Source organism: Equus caballus, chromosome 18, assembly GCF_041296265.1.
Source record: "Equus caballus isolate H_3958 breed thoroughbred chromosome 18, TB-T2T, whole genome shotgun sequence".
Classification (NCBI taxonomy): Eukaryota; Metazoa; Chordata; class Mammalia; order Perissodactyla; family Equidae; genus Equus; species Equus caballus.
In genome coordinates this window covers 14,009,618-14,026,944 of record NC_091701.1, presented here as the reverse complement: position 1 = coordinate 14,026,944, position 17,327 = coordinate 14,009,618, and the positions used below count along the sequence as shown (strand labels likewise).

The 17,327-nt window shown below is 42.4% G+C and overlaps 1 long non-coding RNA gene across 3 annotated transcripts in view; it reads right to left on the bottom strand.

Moving 5' to 3' along the window:
* Positions 1–17,327, bottom strand: part of LOC138918629 (uncharacterized) — a 97,062-nt gene that overhangs the window by 5,861 nt on the left and 73,874 nt on the right. For all 3 annotated transcript variants that reach the window (XR_011428181.1, XR_011428180.1, XR_011428179.1), the window contains 3 exons: positions 10,983–11,028; positions 8,322–8,379; positions 3,586–3,725 (listed from right to left, as the gene is read on the bottom strand). This is a non-coding gene — a long non-coding RNA (uncharacterized lncRNA). The remainder of the gene's footprint in view (positions 1–3,585; positions 3,726–8,321; positions 8,380–10,982; positions 11,029–17,327) is intronic.

The following is a 17,327-nucleotide window of genomic DNA, read 5'->3' as shown; positions in this document are numbered from 1 at the left end:
CCGAGTGGAGTATCCACTTGATGGCTAGTATCTTAGAGACTTCTTGTGTGACTTATGACACGAAAGCAGGTCCGTTGTCACTGCAAAGTGTTAAACAGGCCAAATCTAGGAATAATTTCATTCAGCAGAATACAAGCTACTTCTGATGCCTTTTCAGTCCCAGTGGGAAATGCTTCTACCCACCCAGAAAATGTGTCCATCAACACTAACAAATACCTGAGGTCCCCAGTTAGTCATGGCATCTGAATAAAGTCTGTTCGCGGATCTTCAGTACGCCAGCCCCTTCCATGTTGAGTTCCCATATGAGGGGGACCTGGGACTGTCCTGGGGTTGCTTTTCAAACAAATCATGCAGTTTGGGGTCACCTGCTATATAGTCTTTTGTAAATGAGCCCCTGAGATGTACCTCTGGACCCATTGTAGGGTAGCATCCCTTCCATAATGAGTGCTCTCGTGTGCATGTTTTAAGATGGGGTACAAGAGGGCCTCCAGGATCAGAATTATTCCTCGGGTATCATTTTTCCAGCCTGCTGGGTGCTCAACACTGTACCTCCATTCTTTGGCCTGGCCCAAGTCATTTTCTGAATATTTTGGCTGGTATCCAGATAGTTCTATCTGTGGCAGGAGGGGGCTGATCATAGTGGGGTTTTCTATTTTAGCAGCCCTTTGGCTGCTTAATCAGCCAGCCAGTTGCCCTTGGCAATAGGGGTTTCTCCCTTTTGATGGCCAGGGTAATGTATCATGGCCACCTGGGAGGGCTAATTGGTAGCTTCTAACACTTGTAATGTTTCTAGGCTGTGTTTAATTTCATTTTTGTCTGTTGTTTTGTCTTTCCAGATTGCCCTGTGGTCCGGTACTACTGAGAATGCATACCAGGAATCTGTCTAGATGCTTACCTTCTTTCCCTGCGCCAAGAGTAAAGCTCTGTTGAGGGCAATGATTTCAGCCTTCTGTGCTGAAGTCCCTGGGGGCCAGGCATTGGCTTCCGGGGTTTCTTGCAAAGTCACAACTGTATACCCAGCACATCTCCTACCTTGGTTCATGGAGCTACTACCATATGTGAAGAGTTCCAGGTCAGTTTCCTCCAAAGGATGGTCCTTTAAATCTCGCCAGCTGGAATAAAATGTCTCAACGACTTGTAAGCAGCCACGTTCTAAGGCTTGTGAGGTTTCACTGGGGAGTAAGGTGGCTGGCTTCAGAGCTGAGGTGACTTGTAGCCTGACATTTGGGTTATCCAGTAGGTGGCTTGGTATTTGCCCATCCTTCCTGATGTGAGCCAGTATCCTCCTTTCTGTTCCAGTAATCTGAGGACATGGTGAGATACATATACTCTGGTGGGTTGGCCTAAAGTAAACTTTTCAGCCTCCTGAAGAATGTCACATGTGGTTGCTACCGCCAGGAGGTAAGGGGGTCATCCCTTCACTGTTTGATCCAATTGTTCAGAAAAACAGGCCACAGGTCTAGAGATTGTTCCCAATTTTTGAGTTAACACTCCTAGACTTATGCCCTGTCTTCCAAGTGCATAGAGACCGAAGGGATTGTCCAGGTTGGGCAATCACAGGACTAGGGCTGAATTCAGCCTAGCCTTAATGGTGTCAAACGCCAATTGGTACTCCTTGGTCCAGTTTAAATGTTCTGAGTCGAGACCTTTCAGAGCCTCATAGAGGGGTTTTACTATAAGTCCACAATTAGGAATCCAAATCCTACAGAAGCCTGCCATTCCCCAAAACTCTCACAGTTCTTGGCAGGTTTTGGGAGGACTTAAACATGCTATGGCCTTCTTCTGATCTGGTAATAATTCTCTTTGGCAGTTGGATATTGTAAATCCCAAGTACATGACTTTCTGTTTACAGATTTGGTCTTTCTTTTGTGAGACCTTACGTCCTCATTCTGCCAAGGAATTTAAAGTCTTTACTGTGTTAGCCAAACACTGTTAATAAGTGGGACCTGCTATCAGCAAGTCATCCATGTAACTATAATAACAGTCCCTCTTGTAATTCCAGATGGCTTAGGTCTTTGGCCAAGACTTCTCCAAATAGAGTGGGAGAATTTTTAAATCCCTGGGGGAGGACTGTCCACAATATTGTTGAGTTGTCTGAGTATCTGGATCACGCCATTTAAAGGCAAACAATTGTTGGGTTTCCTCTACTGATGTTCTGTAGAAAAATGCATCCTTTAAGTCCAGGACTGAAAACCAACCACATTCTCCCAGTATATTTGGTAATATGGTGTAAGGGCTGGGTACCACAGGGTGCAAGTCCTGAAACACCTCATTTATGGCAAGCAGATCTTGGACAAAACAATATTCACCAGAATTAGGCTTCCTTACTGAGAATCGGGGTGTTGCATGGAGACTGGCAGGGCTTAATTAATCCTGCCTCCAAGCATTTCTTGAAAATAGGCTGGATGCCTCTTTGAGCCTCTTGTTTCAGTAAATATTCTTTTAGGTTAGGCTTCCTTCTCTTTTCCTTTAGGGATATACGTACTGGCTGAGCGTTCTTTGCTCTCCTTGGTTTCCCATCTGCCCAGACATGGAGCCTTACTTTCTCATAGATTTTGGGTTGCAATAATTCCAATGCTCGTTTCTGGATACCCAGCAAAGCCATCTGTAACCTCAAGGATTGTTCCAGAGGCACTCATATATTGCGTTGCCCTGGAGCAAAAGTCAATTATGATTCTAATTTACAAAGGAGATCTCTGCTCAAAAGGAGAATAGAGCATTCAGGCATGTACAGAAAACTGTGTTTTAATGTCAAGTCCCCTATGTGAAATTCCAATGGTTGTGGGAAAGCACAATTTTGGATTTTTCCAGCGACCCCTGTGATGGGGGTTGAGATTGACATTTTTTGTGCTAATTTGGTATTTAAAACTGAATATATAGCTCCAGTATCAACTACAAAGGCAACCCATTTGTTTCCCACTGTCAGTTGTGCTCAGGGCTCCTGTGGGGAAATCAGGATAGGGTGTTTTCTGTCCAAGAGGGTCCCCAGGCACCTTCAACCCTCATCAGAGTTTTCCTCTCTATTAACCATCTGAGTGGATTCTCTTTTTTCTTTCTTTCATGCTCTCTTATCTTTCTCAGGGAATTCCCTTTTCCAATGTCCTTCCTCTTTGCAACAGGCACATTGGTTCTTTCCCAAGTGGAGCTTACCTCCCTTCAGTTGGCTGGCCCCTCCACTGGGATGATTTGGTTTCTGTCCACTCAGAGCAGCTGCCAGAGAAGCATTTCTTTTAACTTCTTCCTGCTTTATCCATCATTCCTTGTTGTTGTACACCTTAAAATAAATATCTACTGAGCCAGCCCTGATGGCTTAGTGGTTAAAGTTGTGTGTGCTCTGCTTCAGCAGCTCTGGTTCGGTTCCCGCGTGTGGAACCACACCACTTAACTGTCAGTTGCCACGCTATGGTGGCAGCTCACATAGAAGAACTAGAAGGACTTACAGCTATAGTATACAACTATGTGCTGCGGCTTTGGGGAGGAAAAAAAAGAGAAAGAGAGGAAGATTGGCAATAGATGTTATCTCAGGGCTAATATTTCCCAGCAAAAAAAAAAAAGCAATGTCTACTAAGTAAGATGGATTCATACCTAATGCCCATCCAGTTTCTCTAGCTTCCTTGTAAGGTCTGGGGCACTTTGTCCTATGAAAGTCATATTCATCATCTTGAGGTTCTTAGGGTCTTCTGGATCTGCGTCTGTGTAATGCCTATAGGCTTGGTAGATTCTTTCTGGAAATTTAGAAGGTCTTCATCAGGTTTTTGTTGAATGTCTTGTATCTTATTTAAACTTTTCTGCTTAAGCACTCCCATTTTTAATCTGGCCAGAATACGCCTCTTATAATGTTCTAGTCTGAGTCTCCCTGCAGCATCTCTGGGAGCCCATGCTGGCTCAGCCATAGGAATGCAGTGTTTGCCTCAAGGGTACCAGCGGGATCCACTAAATGGAGCCTGTTTGCTTCCTCTCTTGCTTTATCAGTTACCATCATTTCTTAATCTCCAGTTAGGAACACATTCATGAAAATATGAACATTTGCCCAAGAAGGATGGCAAGTAGCAAAATGGAGGAAAATAACTCAGTAATTCTTTGAGGATCCTCCCTATAGTGTAGATTATTGTTCTTCCAATTAAACATGTCAGAGGTGGAGGAGGGGTTGTGCACTTATACAAATCCTGCAAGTTGGCCCTGGCCATTTACCCCTACAGGATATCATCACAGTGAAAATTGCCCCACTCCAACAGAAGCCCCATGGCCGAATTGTGTCCCTTCTTTGGTCTGGAAAGGGAAAAACCCCTTTCCTAGTCCAGGTCCCATGTCAGGCATTCTTCCCTGGTTGGGGGATGAGGGAGCGCCACACAGACTGTCACTGGTGCATTCAGGGTTTGTAAAATCATTACATCTCATCATCCTTTCATCCCTTCTGTAACACAGGGGGTTCTATACCATTAAATTATCTTTCCCTTCCTTTTTTTATACTGATATAATAACATGAAAGCTGTACATATCAGATATCATCATCTTTATGTCTTTTTGCAAAATATTTCAAGCTCCAATATGGTGTAATAGTTTAATGTTTCATTAGTTGGCCATTTTTCCCCAGAACCTAAAGTATACTGAGGCCAAGCAGTGTTACACTAAAAGATCTTCTTTGTCATTGGTTCGTAACTAAAATCTTCCCATCAAGTCAGTATGAAACCCAGGGGAACTTTCTTGGGCACAGATGGCACAGCACCCCTACTCACATGCTGCACAGATATCACCCCCATACCAGTTAACAGAGAATAGTCCACTAGATATTTTGGGTAGTCCTACAACTGTTCCCTCTAAAACATGGCACCTGGGCCCAAGGAACAGATGGACCCAAGACAAATTGGGCACCCAGACAGAAGGAAGAAAGTTCTCGGGAGTGCACTCTGAGGTGACTTACCCTATTCCAGATATGAGTTCGTCAACTCACAGATGTTTGTCCATTTCTCCTTCCACCAAAAAAGGCATTGAAGGCAGTCAGCAGTTGGGGCAACTCAGGGGACAGTCCCCAGGAGAAAGTGAAACCCCAGCAGATGCTGGAAGTTTCCTGAGAGTTGACTAGCTACAGGCAGAGTCTAGTCCCATCTAGCCCTTTGGTCATTGCAACATTATTCACAACAGCCAAGACTTGGAAGCAACTGCTACATCTCAGCAACAAAAAAACTAACAACCCAATTAAAAAATGGGCAAAAGATCTGAACAGACATTTCTCCAACTCATTTGCAATCGATTGGCTTCAGTGTTGCAGTGAGCAGAATGAGCCCTTGTTTTGTTACCATTTTGGTGACCTAGATGCCCATCAAGGGACAAATGGATAAATAAGATGTGGTATGTATACACAATGGAATACTACTCAGCCATAAAAAAGATGAAATCTTGCCATGTGTGACAACATGGATGGACCTTGAGGGTATTATGCTAAGCAAAATAAGTCAGAGGGAGAAAGTCAAATACCACGTGATCTCACTCATAAATACAAGATAAAAACAACAACAAACAATCACACAGAGACACAGATTGGATTGGTGGTTACCAGAGGGAAAGGGGGAAGGGAGGAGGCCAAAAGGGGTGATTAGGAACATGTGTGTGGTGATGGATTGTAATTAGTCTTTGGGTTGTGAACATGATGTCGTCTACACAGAAATTGAAATATAATGATGTACATCCAAAATTTATGTTAGAAACCAATGTTACCACAACAAAAAAAATGGTTATGAGAAACACATTTACTACTATAAGGAAACACTCATAAGATAATGTAAAGCTAAATAAAACAAGACATAAAACTCAATATACAGCATGATTTCAACTATATACATATATGAACAAGGTCAAACCAAGATGGGAATACAATGAAACATAAATGATTAGTTTCTCTCAATGGTGGGATATCCATCGTGTCTTATTTTAATTGTTTTCAAGTTTTCCAAATAGTCTAAAATTGACATGATACTGAAGCCAGGAACCTGAAGGTTACTGTAAATATTCAATAAGAAGATGATTTGACCTTGTTTCTGACACAGACATAGATGAGAAGAAGTTAACCTTGTCAATTTGCTGTTTTCTTGTTTAACCTGAGTGGTGACTCAAGGGTCACAAGGATTTATGAGCTTGTTTTACAGAAAAAAAAAAAAAAAATGCCTTCAAGGATCACCAGATTACCAGCCCCCAGCTGCCCTTCATACCCAGAAGTCAGACTGCCCAAGGGCTTATCTGGAGTGAAAGAAACACAATTACCCCTTTGTTTCTCTGAAACACCTCCTGCCAAGCCCCTTAGCTCTATAAAACTCCCTGCTTTCTTCTCTTGTTAAGGCAGATTTGAGGGAACCCATCCTCCCATCTTCTCATTTTGGCCAATTAGAATACAATTTTCTCCATTTCCTAGCACCAATGTCTCAGTGTTTGGCTTACTGCACATCAGGCACATGACCTGGAGATTAAGAGGTCTGGTATGAATAATTTTATAATGGGAGGAAGATAAAAGAAAAATAGGTGAGTCCTCTTTATGATCTCTGGTAGGTTACAAACGAAGGACATAAACCTGGAGCAGTAGAATAAAAGCCAAAGCAGATAAATGAGAGAGGAGAAGGAGGCTACCACATGTAGATGTCCTCACAGATGCCTTTAGGGGCATTAGAAATCTGCTAGCAGGAGGGAAATGGATGGTTTCTGTTTATTATTTATTACTGTTGCTATCTGAGAAAGAACACCCAACGGGAAGACCAGATGGCACCTAGTCTAAGGAAGGACAGAGAAAAGAGAAGGGTCTTAATAATTAGTAAGCCAGAGAACACCTGGATGGGCAACACCTGAGCACAAGGGAACGAGCACGCTGTGTTACTGGGCATTTATGTTTTCACTCTTCCACCTCGACTGCCCTCAGTGAATGTCTAGACAGCCTTAACAGAATAACCAGTGGGGGGAAAAAGAATAAGAAAACCAACTCTTTCCCTCTGGCAGCCCAGCCCCTCCCCACAAACAGCACCGGCCCTGGGAATGCTCAGAGCTCTGGGCCTGGGGCAGGATCAAAGCAGATTCAAAGCCACAGACAGCGTCTTATTTTGCAAGTAAGGGCCACAGACACAAACCCTGGATCCATGTGCTCAGAAGGGAATAAGCTACAGGTTGGATATTCCAACAACTTTGCAGTCTTTTCATTAGGTTAAATCACCCAATTTCTCAGCAAGGAGCAATCCCATATCATCTTTATATACCAGTGAGAGAGAGAGGGAGATTAGTAAATTCATCTATATTTCTAGAAAATGAAGTCCCTATGGAGCAATCAGCTCACGTTCAGAGAAGCATGCCTATGCCTTTTTAAGGTAATTCAAATACAGCTCGAGCACCAAAACCTCTATTGAAGGGGACTATCAGCAAAGGCTTCGGTGAGAATCCTCTGACTTGAGCTAAGCAGACTACAATCACAAAAAGAGACGGACTAAATTTTGTTGACTTTTCTAATGCACAAAGTGCTTTACATAGAGTATTTTAGGAGAAATAATCCTAAGTGGTTTTAATATTATTCTTTCCTGAATTTTAAAAGGGAATATCAGGATTAAAACAATTTGAAAGAGGAAAAAAATGCATATGTTTGGACTGTGACATATGCCCATTTTGCTATAATTGAATAAGTTTTACATCGTCTTATCATTATCTCCTTTTTTGGTTATCCAATTGTCATTTCATCATTACTGCTTTATCCTTTTCACATCATTTGTTTTTTTATAATTTTGGTTAGTGTCATTGTATCATCATTCTGAAATAATTCTATTTATTTTATTAGTTTTTCTCATGCCATTTACCTGGCACTGTATTAGTGCTTTACACATATTATTACACAGAACCCTCAGAGTAACTCTCAGTAGGTAATAATATTATTATACAGAAGAAACTCAAGGCTTACGTAAGTGAAGTGACTTGCTCGAGATTGCACAGTTGTCAAGTAGATGACTTGGGGCTTGTCTGGGGGCTGTCATCTCCAAGCCATCTTCAAGGGCCTTCATTTACCCATTATGCAACACCACCTCCCACCAGGCGCTACTGATGGGATGGAAGACACACTGAGATCCTCCGAAAATCCATCCTGAGAGACACTTAACCCAGTGTGATGGCCTCAGATAACAATGCTGCCCATTGACTCCAGCCATGAAAATCTCCCAGAACCTACAGTGTCCATAATTATTGAGCACACTATTTGCCGTTCTTGCAGGGAAACAGTAGATAAGGTAAAACATTTTAGAGGAGGATAAACACACTCATTTAAAAAAGGCAAGAGGTGCACTTGATAAAAATGTAATTACCTGTCTCCTCATGGAACATGTTTGCAGAGTACCATCTCTAGTTTTGCTGTTTCTATTGCTGCAGACAATAAAAGGCAGTTAGGAAAATTATTGTTAAATTTTTCTCTGAGCTCTACCTATCAAGAGACTTTGCATTACAACTAATTGATTTTTTTTTAAGACATTGTACAGAAGGCTCATGAGCCTCTGGATCTCCGTACTCTTTTCCACATTAGGAGATTATATTCTATAATTAGGAGAATGACATATTACACACAGTTTCATATTCTGTAACACAGTTTAAGAAGAGATATCTCTCTATGATATATTTCAGGTTACTGTTCTGTTTTGGACGTTTTGGTGTCAATACAATCAATAGTATAATTATATGATGCTTGTGAAAGCATATCTTTGAGAGAGGGAGTATAGCACAACAATAGCAACAACAAAAGAAACATTATCCTCTCCTCGGCTTTTTCAAACCTGCTTTGTAGGACTAATTCTTCCTTATATTAAAAAATATTTTTATATTTTTCCTGTTACTTTTGTATTAAAAAAATTCTCTACTTTCAGACTCTCAATGTTTTTTCATAATAAAACTATTCGGTCCCAAGCAAGAGTCAAAACCTTCAACTGCATTTAATAGCAAAGCTTCTTCTTCACCCAGGAGACATTCTTCATCCAGGTTCAAGGCCACATTCTTGATTTCCCCACCTAGAGCGTCCGCCCCCTCCTCAACTCAACAAGATACCTCCGCCTCCTCTAGAGGTAAGCAGAGGAGAATTCAAGGGCAGGAGAGGATTACCTCCAGCTGTGGCAGAGGATTAAGGCCAACTCTTTCTCAAAGGGGCCTTTTTGCATGGGTATTTCAGAGGCCAATGGTAGGCACTATCTCCTTCAACTAATTGTTTTCGGTTCCCTCCCCAGCCACTGCCCCCTCCAGCCCACCAGACATGCAAGGCTCTGTTGGGTCCTAAAGCCCCTACAGGAGACCATCTTGGGCAAAGTCTCTTTAAGGCACCTCCAGATCAGCTCTCTTCCAGTTGGATCCTACGTTGTCTCATCCATCCTTGCCCCATAAACTCTGGAAGTGCAGGCTATTCCCAAAACAGCCAGCTCTCCAGCTGGACACTGTATCTCACCTTCAGACTTCCTGCTCTGGATCCTATAGTCTCTGTGCCTCGCTGCATGGTCTCTTTGAAGGCTCTCTCATTAAGTAAAAGTGAAAGGGAAGCACCTGCCTGCCCTTCTCCATCTGATCAAGGGAAGATAGGTTCTTTCAAGGGAAAGTACATGCTACAATATGTTGACAACTTCCTTAAAGAAATCTTCTCCTGTCTTTCCACTTTCTCCTTTACATAGACATACTAGGCTGAAACAACAAATTAACCCCAAAATGTCAGTAGCTTAGCAAAACTTTATTCCGCTCTCAGGCAAAGCCTGCTGAGAATCCAGATGTCTTGCAAAGGCTGCTGCTCCATCAGGTGACCCAGTGTTCCAGGCAACTTCAGTTTTGTGGTTCAGCTACAACCACCAAGGCTAGGGAAGAGAGCACATGTAGAAGCCATACCCACTCTTCTACACTTTGGCCCAGGAGTAACAGGTGTCCAATCCATTCACAGCCCATTGACCAGAACTACTCATGTGGCCCCACGTAACTGCAAGGAGGCCAGGAAAAGAGAAACATAGGGGGTATTGGTGAGTATTTGTATCTCAGCCACAACCTCCGACCTGGATAAATAAGCTTTCAATTGCCTTTGGAAGCTGTTCTTAAACACTCACTTTGTTATATAGTAGTTATTGGCACCTAATGTCTTGGGTATCAGCCAAAACAGAGACAAAAAGAGTCCCATTAAAACATCCCATGATACTTGGGTTAACACTTTAAGAGCTTACAGCATACAGTGAAGAATTAACATGTATTGAGCACCTTCCAGGTACCAGGCACTGTTTCATGCTGTTCACATGCATGATCTCATTTGACCCTCACAAGAATACTAAGACATAGGTGATAATGCCCCAGTTTATCATATGATGGGCCCTGAGTCTCAAAGACTAAATACACTGGCCAAGTTCATTCTGTTAGGAAAGGAATCAGGTTTAGAATCCAGACGTGTGTTTCACAATAGCATTCTCTTCCAATGTGGTTCACATTTTTTCCATCTCAAACAAAATATACCAATGCATCAATCCATTCTCTCAGCACCTGACATATTCAGAAAGTTATAATAATGAATGTGGGATAATAATAAGGAATATTAGGATCATTATCAGAATTAATGATCTTCACTGGATTTTAGAAATGTAGAGCTATCACTGGGCTCCAAGTAATAGAAGGTCTAACAATAATTTCTTTCTTTTTTTTGGCTGGGAAAGATTCACTCTAAGCTAACATCTGTTTCCAATCTTCCTCTCCTTTTTAATCCCCAAAGCCCCAGTACATAGTTGTATGTCCTTCTAGTTCTTCTATGTGAGCTGCCACCATAGCATGGCTACTGACAGATGAGTGGTGTGGTTCTGCACCCAGGAGCCGAACTTGGGCTGTCGAAGCAGAGCATGCCAAACTTTTAACCACTAGGCTATCAGAGCTGCGTCTAACAATCATTTCTTTTACTCCCATCATCTAATTGTTTTTAATCACTTTGTTTCTCATGTAAGCCAAGCCTTACTGTGGGATCTTACCTTAATTATATCCTCAGCCTTATCCATCCTTGGTAGATGGAAAAACCTAAAAGAGATGGTGGAAGCAATGAATGAAAAAGTTTGTTGACCCATGCTTCACTTCTTCCTACTTGTCTGCCGTCCTCACCTCCATCTTGACCTTTGTTAGATAGACACCCACTTCCTGTACACCTAGAATAATGTAAACCTTGAGATATTCCATCACAAATACCAACAGTTCATGTAACTTATGAGATGTTCACACTATAAATAAAGTAAATATGTCATACTATGATTCTAGTCTTCCTCATTTTTGGGAAAATTGGTGTGAATTATTTATGTGCAGGTACATAAGAGACCCAAGTTGGAGGAAATCTAATGCATTGGACTGCAAGTACAGTGTATGGTTTTGAATCTGTAGGAGACAGGTCATCTTCAACAGCATGTAGCATATAGCAATTCAGAGGGTGAGAAAACGGGCTCAATGAAAGTGTCAGTCTTGACTACTTGCAGTCTGTGAGGAATAAAATGTCTTTTCAAAGGATTCCCCAATCCCAGGCAATAAGCATTATGTATAGCTCCAGAGATGCTGGAGTGCTTAAGAGATTAACAGTGTAGAGGGTAGGAAAGACTAAATAACACAAATAGAATAAGAACCACATACTATGAGTGAAGTTTCAAGCAATGCTCAATAATCTCTCCCAAAGCTGGCTAAGGAATCCCCATGCAGGTGAACCTAGTATCAGGCTGGAGGCCACTTGTATTTTCTTCATCTTTTCTGTGCAATGGCTCAGTATTCTCACTGCAGGAAATATAGACATGTGTGTGACATTAGCCTTGCCCTTTGTGTGTTTGACAAGGGGAGTGGGGAGAGCTGGGGAGTGTCATACCCAAACAAGGCAAGGGTCCCAGGCTAGGGCTGGACAAAAGCTCAGGGCACTAGATAGGAGTTAAAGATCACAGACTACTGGAGATTCCACTTGACTCAATATTCACACACATGTATAAGCACACACAGCAACATTTGTGCTAGACCCAGCTAATTCACACCATTCACCAGCTCCTCCTCCCTTCCCAGGCAGAAGCTGCCTCTAGGTGCAAAGGAGATTACTGTGCAAGTCAACAGCAACTTAGGTGCTAAATATCTGCTTTTTCAACTATCAGGCATTTACATAAATCACTCTTCTACTCTACACTCATGAGTTCTTTACTAAACTGGAACCTCATCCCTACCCCAATCTACATGACTTTCTCATTAAATTTCACATTTCAGGCACTTGTTTCATTCAGCAAACCTATCTGAACACAAAACATCTCCCAGGCTCTGTGCTGCTTACTAGAGACAAAAATGAATATGATACAATCTTCATCCTCAAAGACTTTATGCTCTATTGGGGGAGACAGAACTTGCAAACAAAACAAACATGTGTCAAGGGGTTATTTCTCAACCCTTTAGAACTACTAGCCTACTGGGGATTTTGATGTCTAAAAGAAAACAAAGGTCAGAGGCCTGGGTCCTGGATCAGGCACCTGAGGAGAAGGCAGGCAGTGTGAAAAAGTTGGGAGAGGAGCATGAAGGAGGCATGGTACACATTGCTCACAGTCAACCCAACAAACAGTTCTCTCCATCTTCCTGCTTAAGGGCAGAGACTCCTTGATGACAGAGAAGGAAGCAGCCCCACCTCACCTTCCAGGATATGAATCATGATCATCCGAAGTCAATGGGGAACCCATTTCTCTTTGCCAAAGACTGATCTTGGGATGGGCACCATTCTGGCCAATGATTCATAAGGGGAAGTCCATGGGAAGTTTTCACTTATACGATAAAAAGACAGACTGTTTCTGAGAAGAAAGCTTTGTAGCACCACTCTTATGGCAATGCTGTGAGCACATGGTACCCTCGAGTTGGAGCAGCCATCTTGTGGCCGTAAGGTATAAAGCTAAGAAGAGCCAAGATGGCAGAGCAGAAAGGAATAGAGTCTGGATCCCAGCTGAAATGGCTGAACCATCAAAAGACCCTAGAACTGCCTATGTATAAATTGATTTGTAAGTTAACAATGAACATCTTCATACATCAAGCCAATGTTCATTGAGTGTTCTGTTATCTGCAGACAAAAGGGTCCTGACTCAAGTGGGGTAGAAAAAATCTAAGTACTTCTCACAAAAATTCTGTAAGGCAGGTAATATTATTATTCCCATTTTACAGATGAGCAAACCGAGACTCAGATAATTTAAATGTGTCTTGAAGTCACATAGATTATAAGTAAATGCCAAAATGGAGATTGATCATGGGCCTAACTCCCAAGCTTGTTCTCTTACCATGATAAAATATTATTATTATGCAAAAACGCAGTTTATTCCCACAAAATTATTTGCATAATGACCAGGAATCAAGAAAATGCATACAAAAGTCTGATGAGAAGCAATTTGAACCTATTATCTCTTAAATTCAACAAAATTTACAGAGCGTCTGCTCTGGTTTAGGCACCGAGTTACAGAAATGTGCTCAATAAGGGCCCCGCTCATGGTTTCAGAAGAAGAACCAACCTCACATTCTAGAACTTCCTTGACCTGAATCAATATGACATCAGACATCAGCTGACAACTGCATGATTCAGTCATGCATCTAAAGGCAGAATATCTGGGAAACAGAAAACCACAATTCTTTGTGAGTGTGGAAAGACAAATGGAATCTGAAAAGTCAATCCATCATTCAGAGAGTTGCAAAAATCCTCATGTTTGATGCTGAGTGGTGATGTCCTTCGCCTCCTTTAGCTGGCTGCTGTGCTGCTCTGTCTTCCTTTATCAGCCCTCTTCAGAGGAGGCAGAGCTGTCCTACACTCACCCTCCTGATTCCTAACTCCCGGCCCTACATCACCCTTCTCAGTGCTGCTTAAGATGCTCCAAGAGCTCCCAAAATTCTTTTGTGCTGTTGTTGACTCTGCTTCCAAATCTCTTGCAGTCAAGGTGCCCGGGAATTAGTGCTGCCTCGGCTGTGGGCTTGCAGGCTAGCTAATCATCCAGGGATTTAGCCCTTTAATCTCATCAGCAGGGGAGGCAAACTTTCCAGCATGAAACAGCAAGAGTCTTGTACAGAACTCCAGGTATAGTCTAGGAGAAATGTTGAAATATGTAGAATAATAAAAATAGCTAATATTTATTGAAAGTTGGCCTTATTACAATTCTACTTTTTATTTTCCAAGACACAGATGCCCAGAAAAACCATGTTTCGTATGATATTCTCAGAAGTACAGCTTGCTCTTACTCATTCTCTCTCTTATCTCTGTCTCTGTTCTCCCTCTCCTTCTGGCTCTCAGGTCAAACAGAAGCGTTGATTAATGATCAGTTTCAGAAAAAAGTGTCTAGGAGAGCTCCACAAGACTCTGGCCTGAGTCCTGGCCCACTCAACATTCTTATTGTTGACTTGAACATTGGCACTGACAGCACGCTCATCAAATTCTCAACTGAAGCAAAGCGTTGTAAGAAGATGCTTTGATGGTAATGCCTGGGTTCAAAACTATAAGATAGTCAAACGCAAAGTCCAGTGCTTGGGTTCAAATGTGACTTTCCCAAAGGTAAAATGAGAATCTGGCTTAAAGTTCAATATGTATTTAAAGGTTAGATTCTTTTGTTTTCTGTTGTGTTGGTTTAAATCATAATTACTTTTTCAATTTCACAGAATGTCAGAGTTAAAAGGGAACTTCAATGTCATCAACTCTTTGTTGAACATCCATCACGTTCTATTCACTATACTATTGTGGCAGGCAGAATAGTGGGCCCTAAAGGCATCCACATCCTAGCCCACAGAGCCTCTGAATATATTATGTTAAATGGCAAGGGAGAATCAGATTGCAGATGGAATTAAGTATGCTAATCAGCTAACCTTAAAGGGATTGTCCTGGATAATCTGGGTGAGTCCAATGTACACAAGGTCCTTTAAATGTGGAAGAAGGAGGCAGAAGGTCAGAGTCCGAGAAATCTGAAAATGTTATGCTGCTGGCATTGAATGTGGAGGTAGAAGCCATGAGCCAAGGAATGCAGGCAGCCTCCAGGAGCTAGAACAGGTAAGGAAACAGATTCACCTCTAGAGCGTTCTGAACGAACACAAGCCCAGCTGACTCCTTGATTTTATCCCAGTAAGAACCATTTTAGACTTCTGATCTCCAGAACAGTTAGATAATAAATCTGTGTAGTTTTAAGGAACTAATTTTGTGGTAATTTGTGAGAGCAACAAGACAAACTAATACAAGTAGGCACATTTATGTGCATTCACTTTCTTATTTGATCTTCACTATGACTCAAGCATTTATCTCCACTTTACAGACGAGAAAATTGAGGCTCAGAGAAGTTAAGTGATATGGCTATTCAGTGACAGAGTAAAATTCAAACCCAAATCTATCTGACTACATTTTCCAGGATCTTTACTATTTGTTGTGCTCTCCACACTGCACACACTGCAGTGTGCAGCCCACTAGTCCCAAAGGGAATATAGGAAGGGGTAACTTTTTAAAGTGAAATTAGAATAGAAGATGAAAATAAGAGAGGAGAAGAGAAGAGATGAGGGGAGGGGAGAGGAGATAGGAAAGTGCACTGCAGGTGCTATGGGTAAGCATTTTTTTAAAAAAAATTTAAGGTATGTTTTAGATATATGTCTGTGCATGATGTAAAATTTATTTCTTACTATGGCTGAAGTAAAAAATTTTTTGAAAGGTGTGGATCTACAGCATAACAAGCAGAGATAAATGGAAAATATGGCCAAGCTCCCGTCCTTGAAAATATCCATAATCTAAAGAGACTCCTAAACAAAACACTGGAATGCAGAGTAGTGTGGGCTGGGTGGGTTACAATGTGCCAGAGAATTAGTCAACACGGTGGGTTCGCATCATCCTGATGGACCACTGGAGATCCCCAGAGGCCCCTCAGGAACTCACACACAGCATGTGCAAAGCAGCATTTATTACTTTCACCACAAAACTGCTTCTCATCCAAAGCCTGCAAGTGTAGCTACAGCATCACCACCACCTGTTTGTTCAAAATGGAAACAATATAATCTCTTGTCCCTTTCATCTCTTCTGTCAGCCATACCAATGGAGTCTGCCTCCTAAATCCCCAAATCCTCCCTTTCTCTCCATCCCTAATGCCACAGCCGTGAGCCCCTCCTCCTCTCCCATCTCGACAAGTGTGATGTCCTCCCAGCCCGTCTCCTTGGCCCTACTCGCTCCCTCTCCAATCCACACTCTAGTCTGTAAGCTACAGATCCGATAATATCTCTTCCTTCCTTACAGCCCTTTCTGCTTCTCCCTTTCAAGGTGTGCAAGTTCAACATTCGTACCCCAAAGTCCCTTTTTCCAGGCACTCCCCATAATACACAGACTCTACAGCCTGCCTATATCAGACTACTTGAAAGTCTCCACGTGGACCATCATTTTTCATACCTTGCAATCTTTGCATGATCTGCTTTCTCTCCCTAGAGTATGTTCTTCCCACTTTCCATCTAAGAGAACTCTCCATCTAGCAAAGATGAAAACTCAACTTTCCTGACTCCCTTGGGGAAAAGAAATTGCATCTTTTGTTGAGCCACCATGGCTATGTGAACGTATTTACCCAAATGCATGCTACTTCCTTCTCCAGTGTTTCCAGGGCAGAGACCACACCACAGCTATATTTTCACCCAAACACCTAGCTCAGGGACCAGGGAGTGGTGGACCTTTCTAAAGAATAAGCAAACGATAGTTGGAAGGTAAACTCCAGCACTCCACCTTGATATGTGTCTGCCTCTTTGGCATCGCCTTCTGAATGTCTCCCATGCCCCACAATCTGACATGTTCAGAAATGAATTCTTCATTCTCCTCCTAAACCTGATCCACCTCCAGAGGGCTCCACCTCAGGAACTGCAGCCCCTGAGCCAGAAACCTGGTCCACCTCCCTGTCACTCTCTCCTCATCCCACCAAGAGGCCAGCATTCACTTACCTCCAACGCGAACCTTCCATGCATTAGCTTGTCTTTATTTTCTCCTTCACCTTCCTGGCCCAACCCCACTCATCTCCTGCCCATGCTGCTGAAACAGTCTTTTCCCCACTCCCTCCACATCTGTACTTGCCCGTCCCACACGCCAATCCATTCTTCAAACAGCAGCCAGTGTGACTGAGCAAAAGATCTGATCCTGTCACTCTCCTATGTACAGTAATACTCTTCAATGGCTCCAAATCTTGAGTTGAAGTTCAATTTTTTCAATTGCTTTCTTTCTTTCTTTTTTAATGGCAGGCAAGCCCTGCTTAGTCTAGCCCCTGCCGACTTCTCCAGGACCTCCCTTCCTGTCTGGCCGCACCAGCTGTCCCATGGTTACACCTTCCACCTCAGGGCTC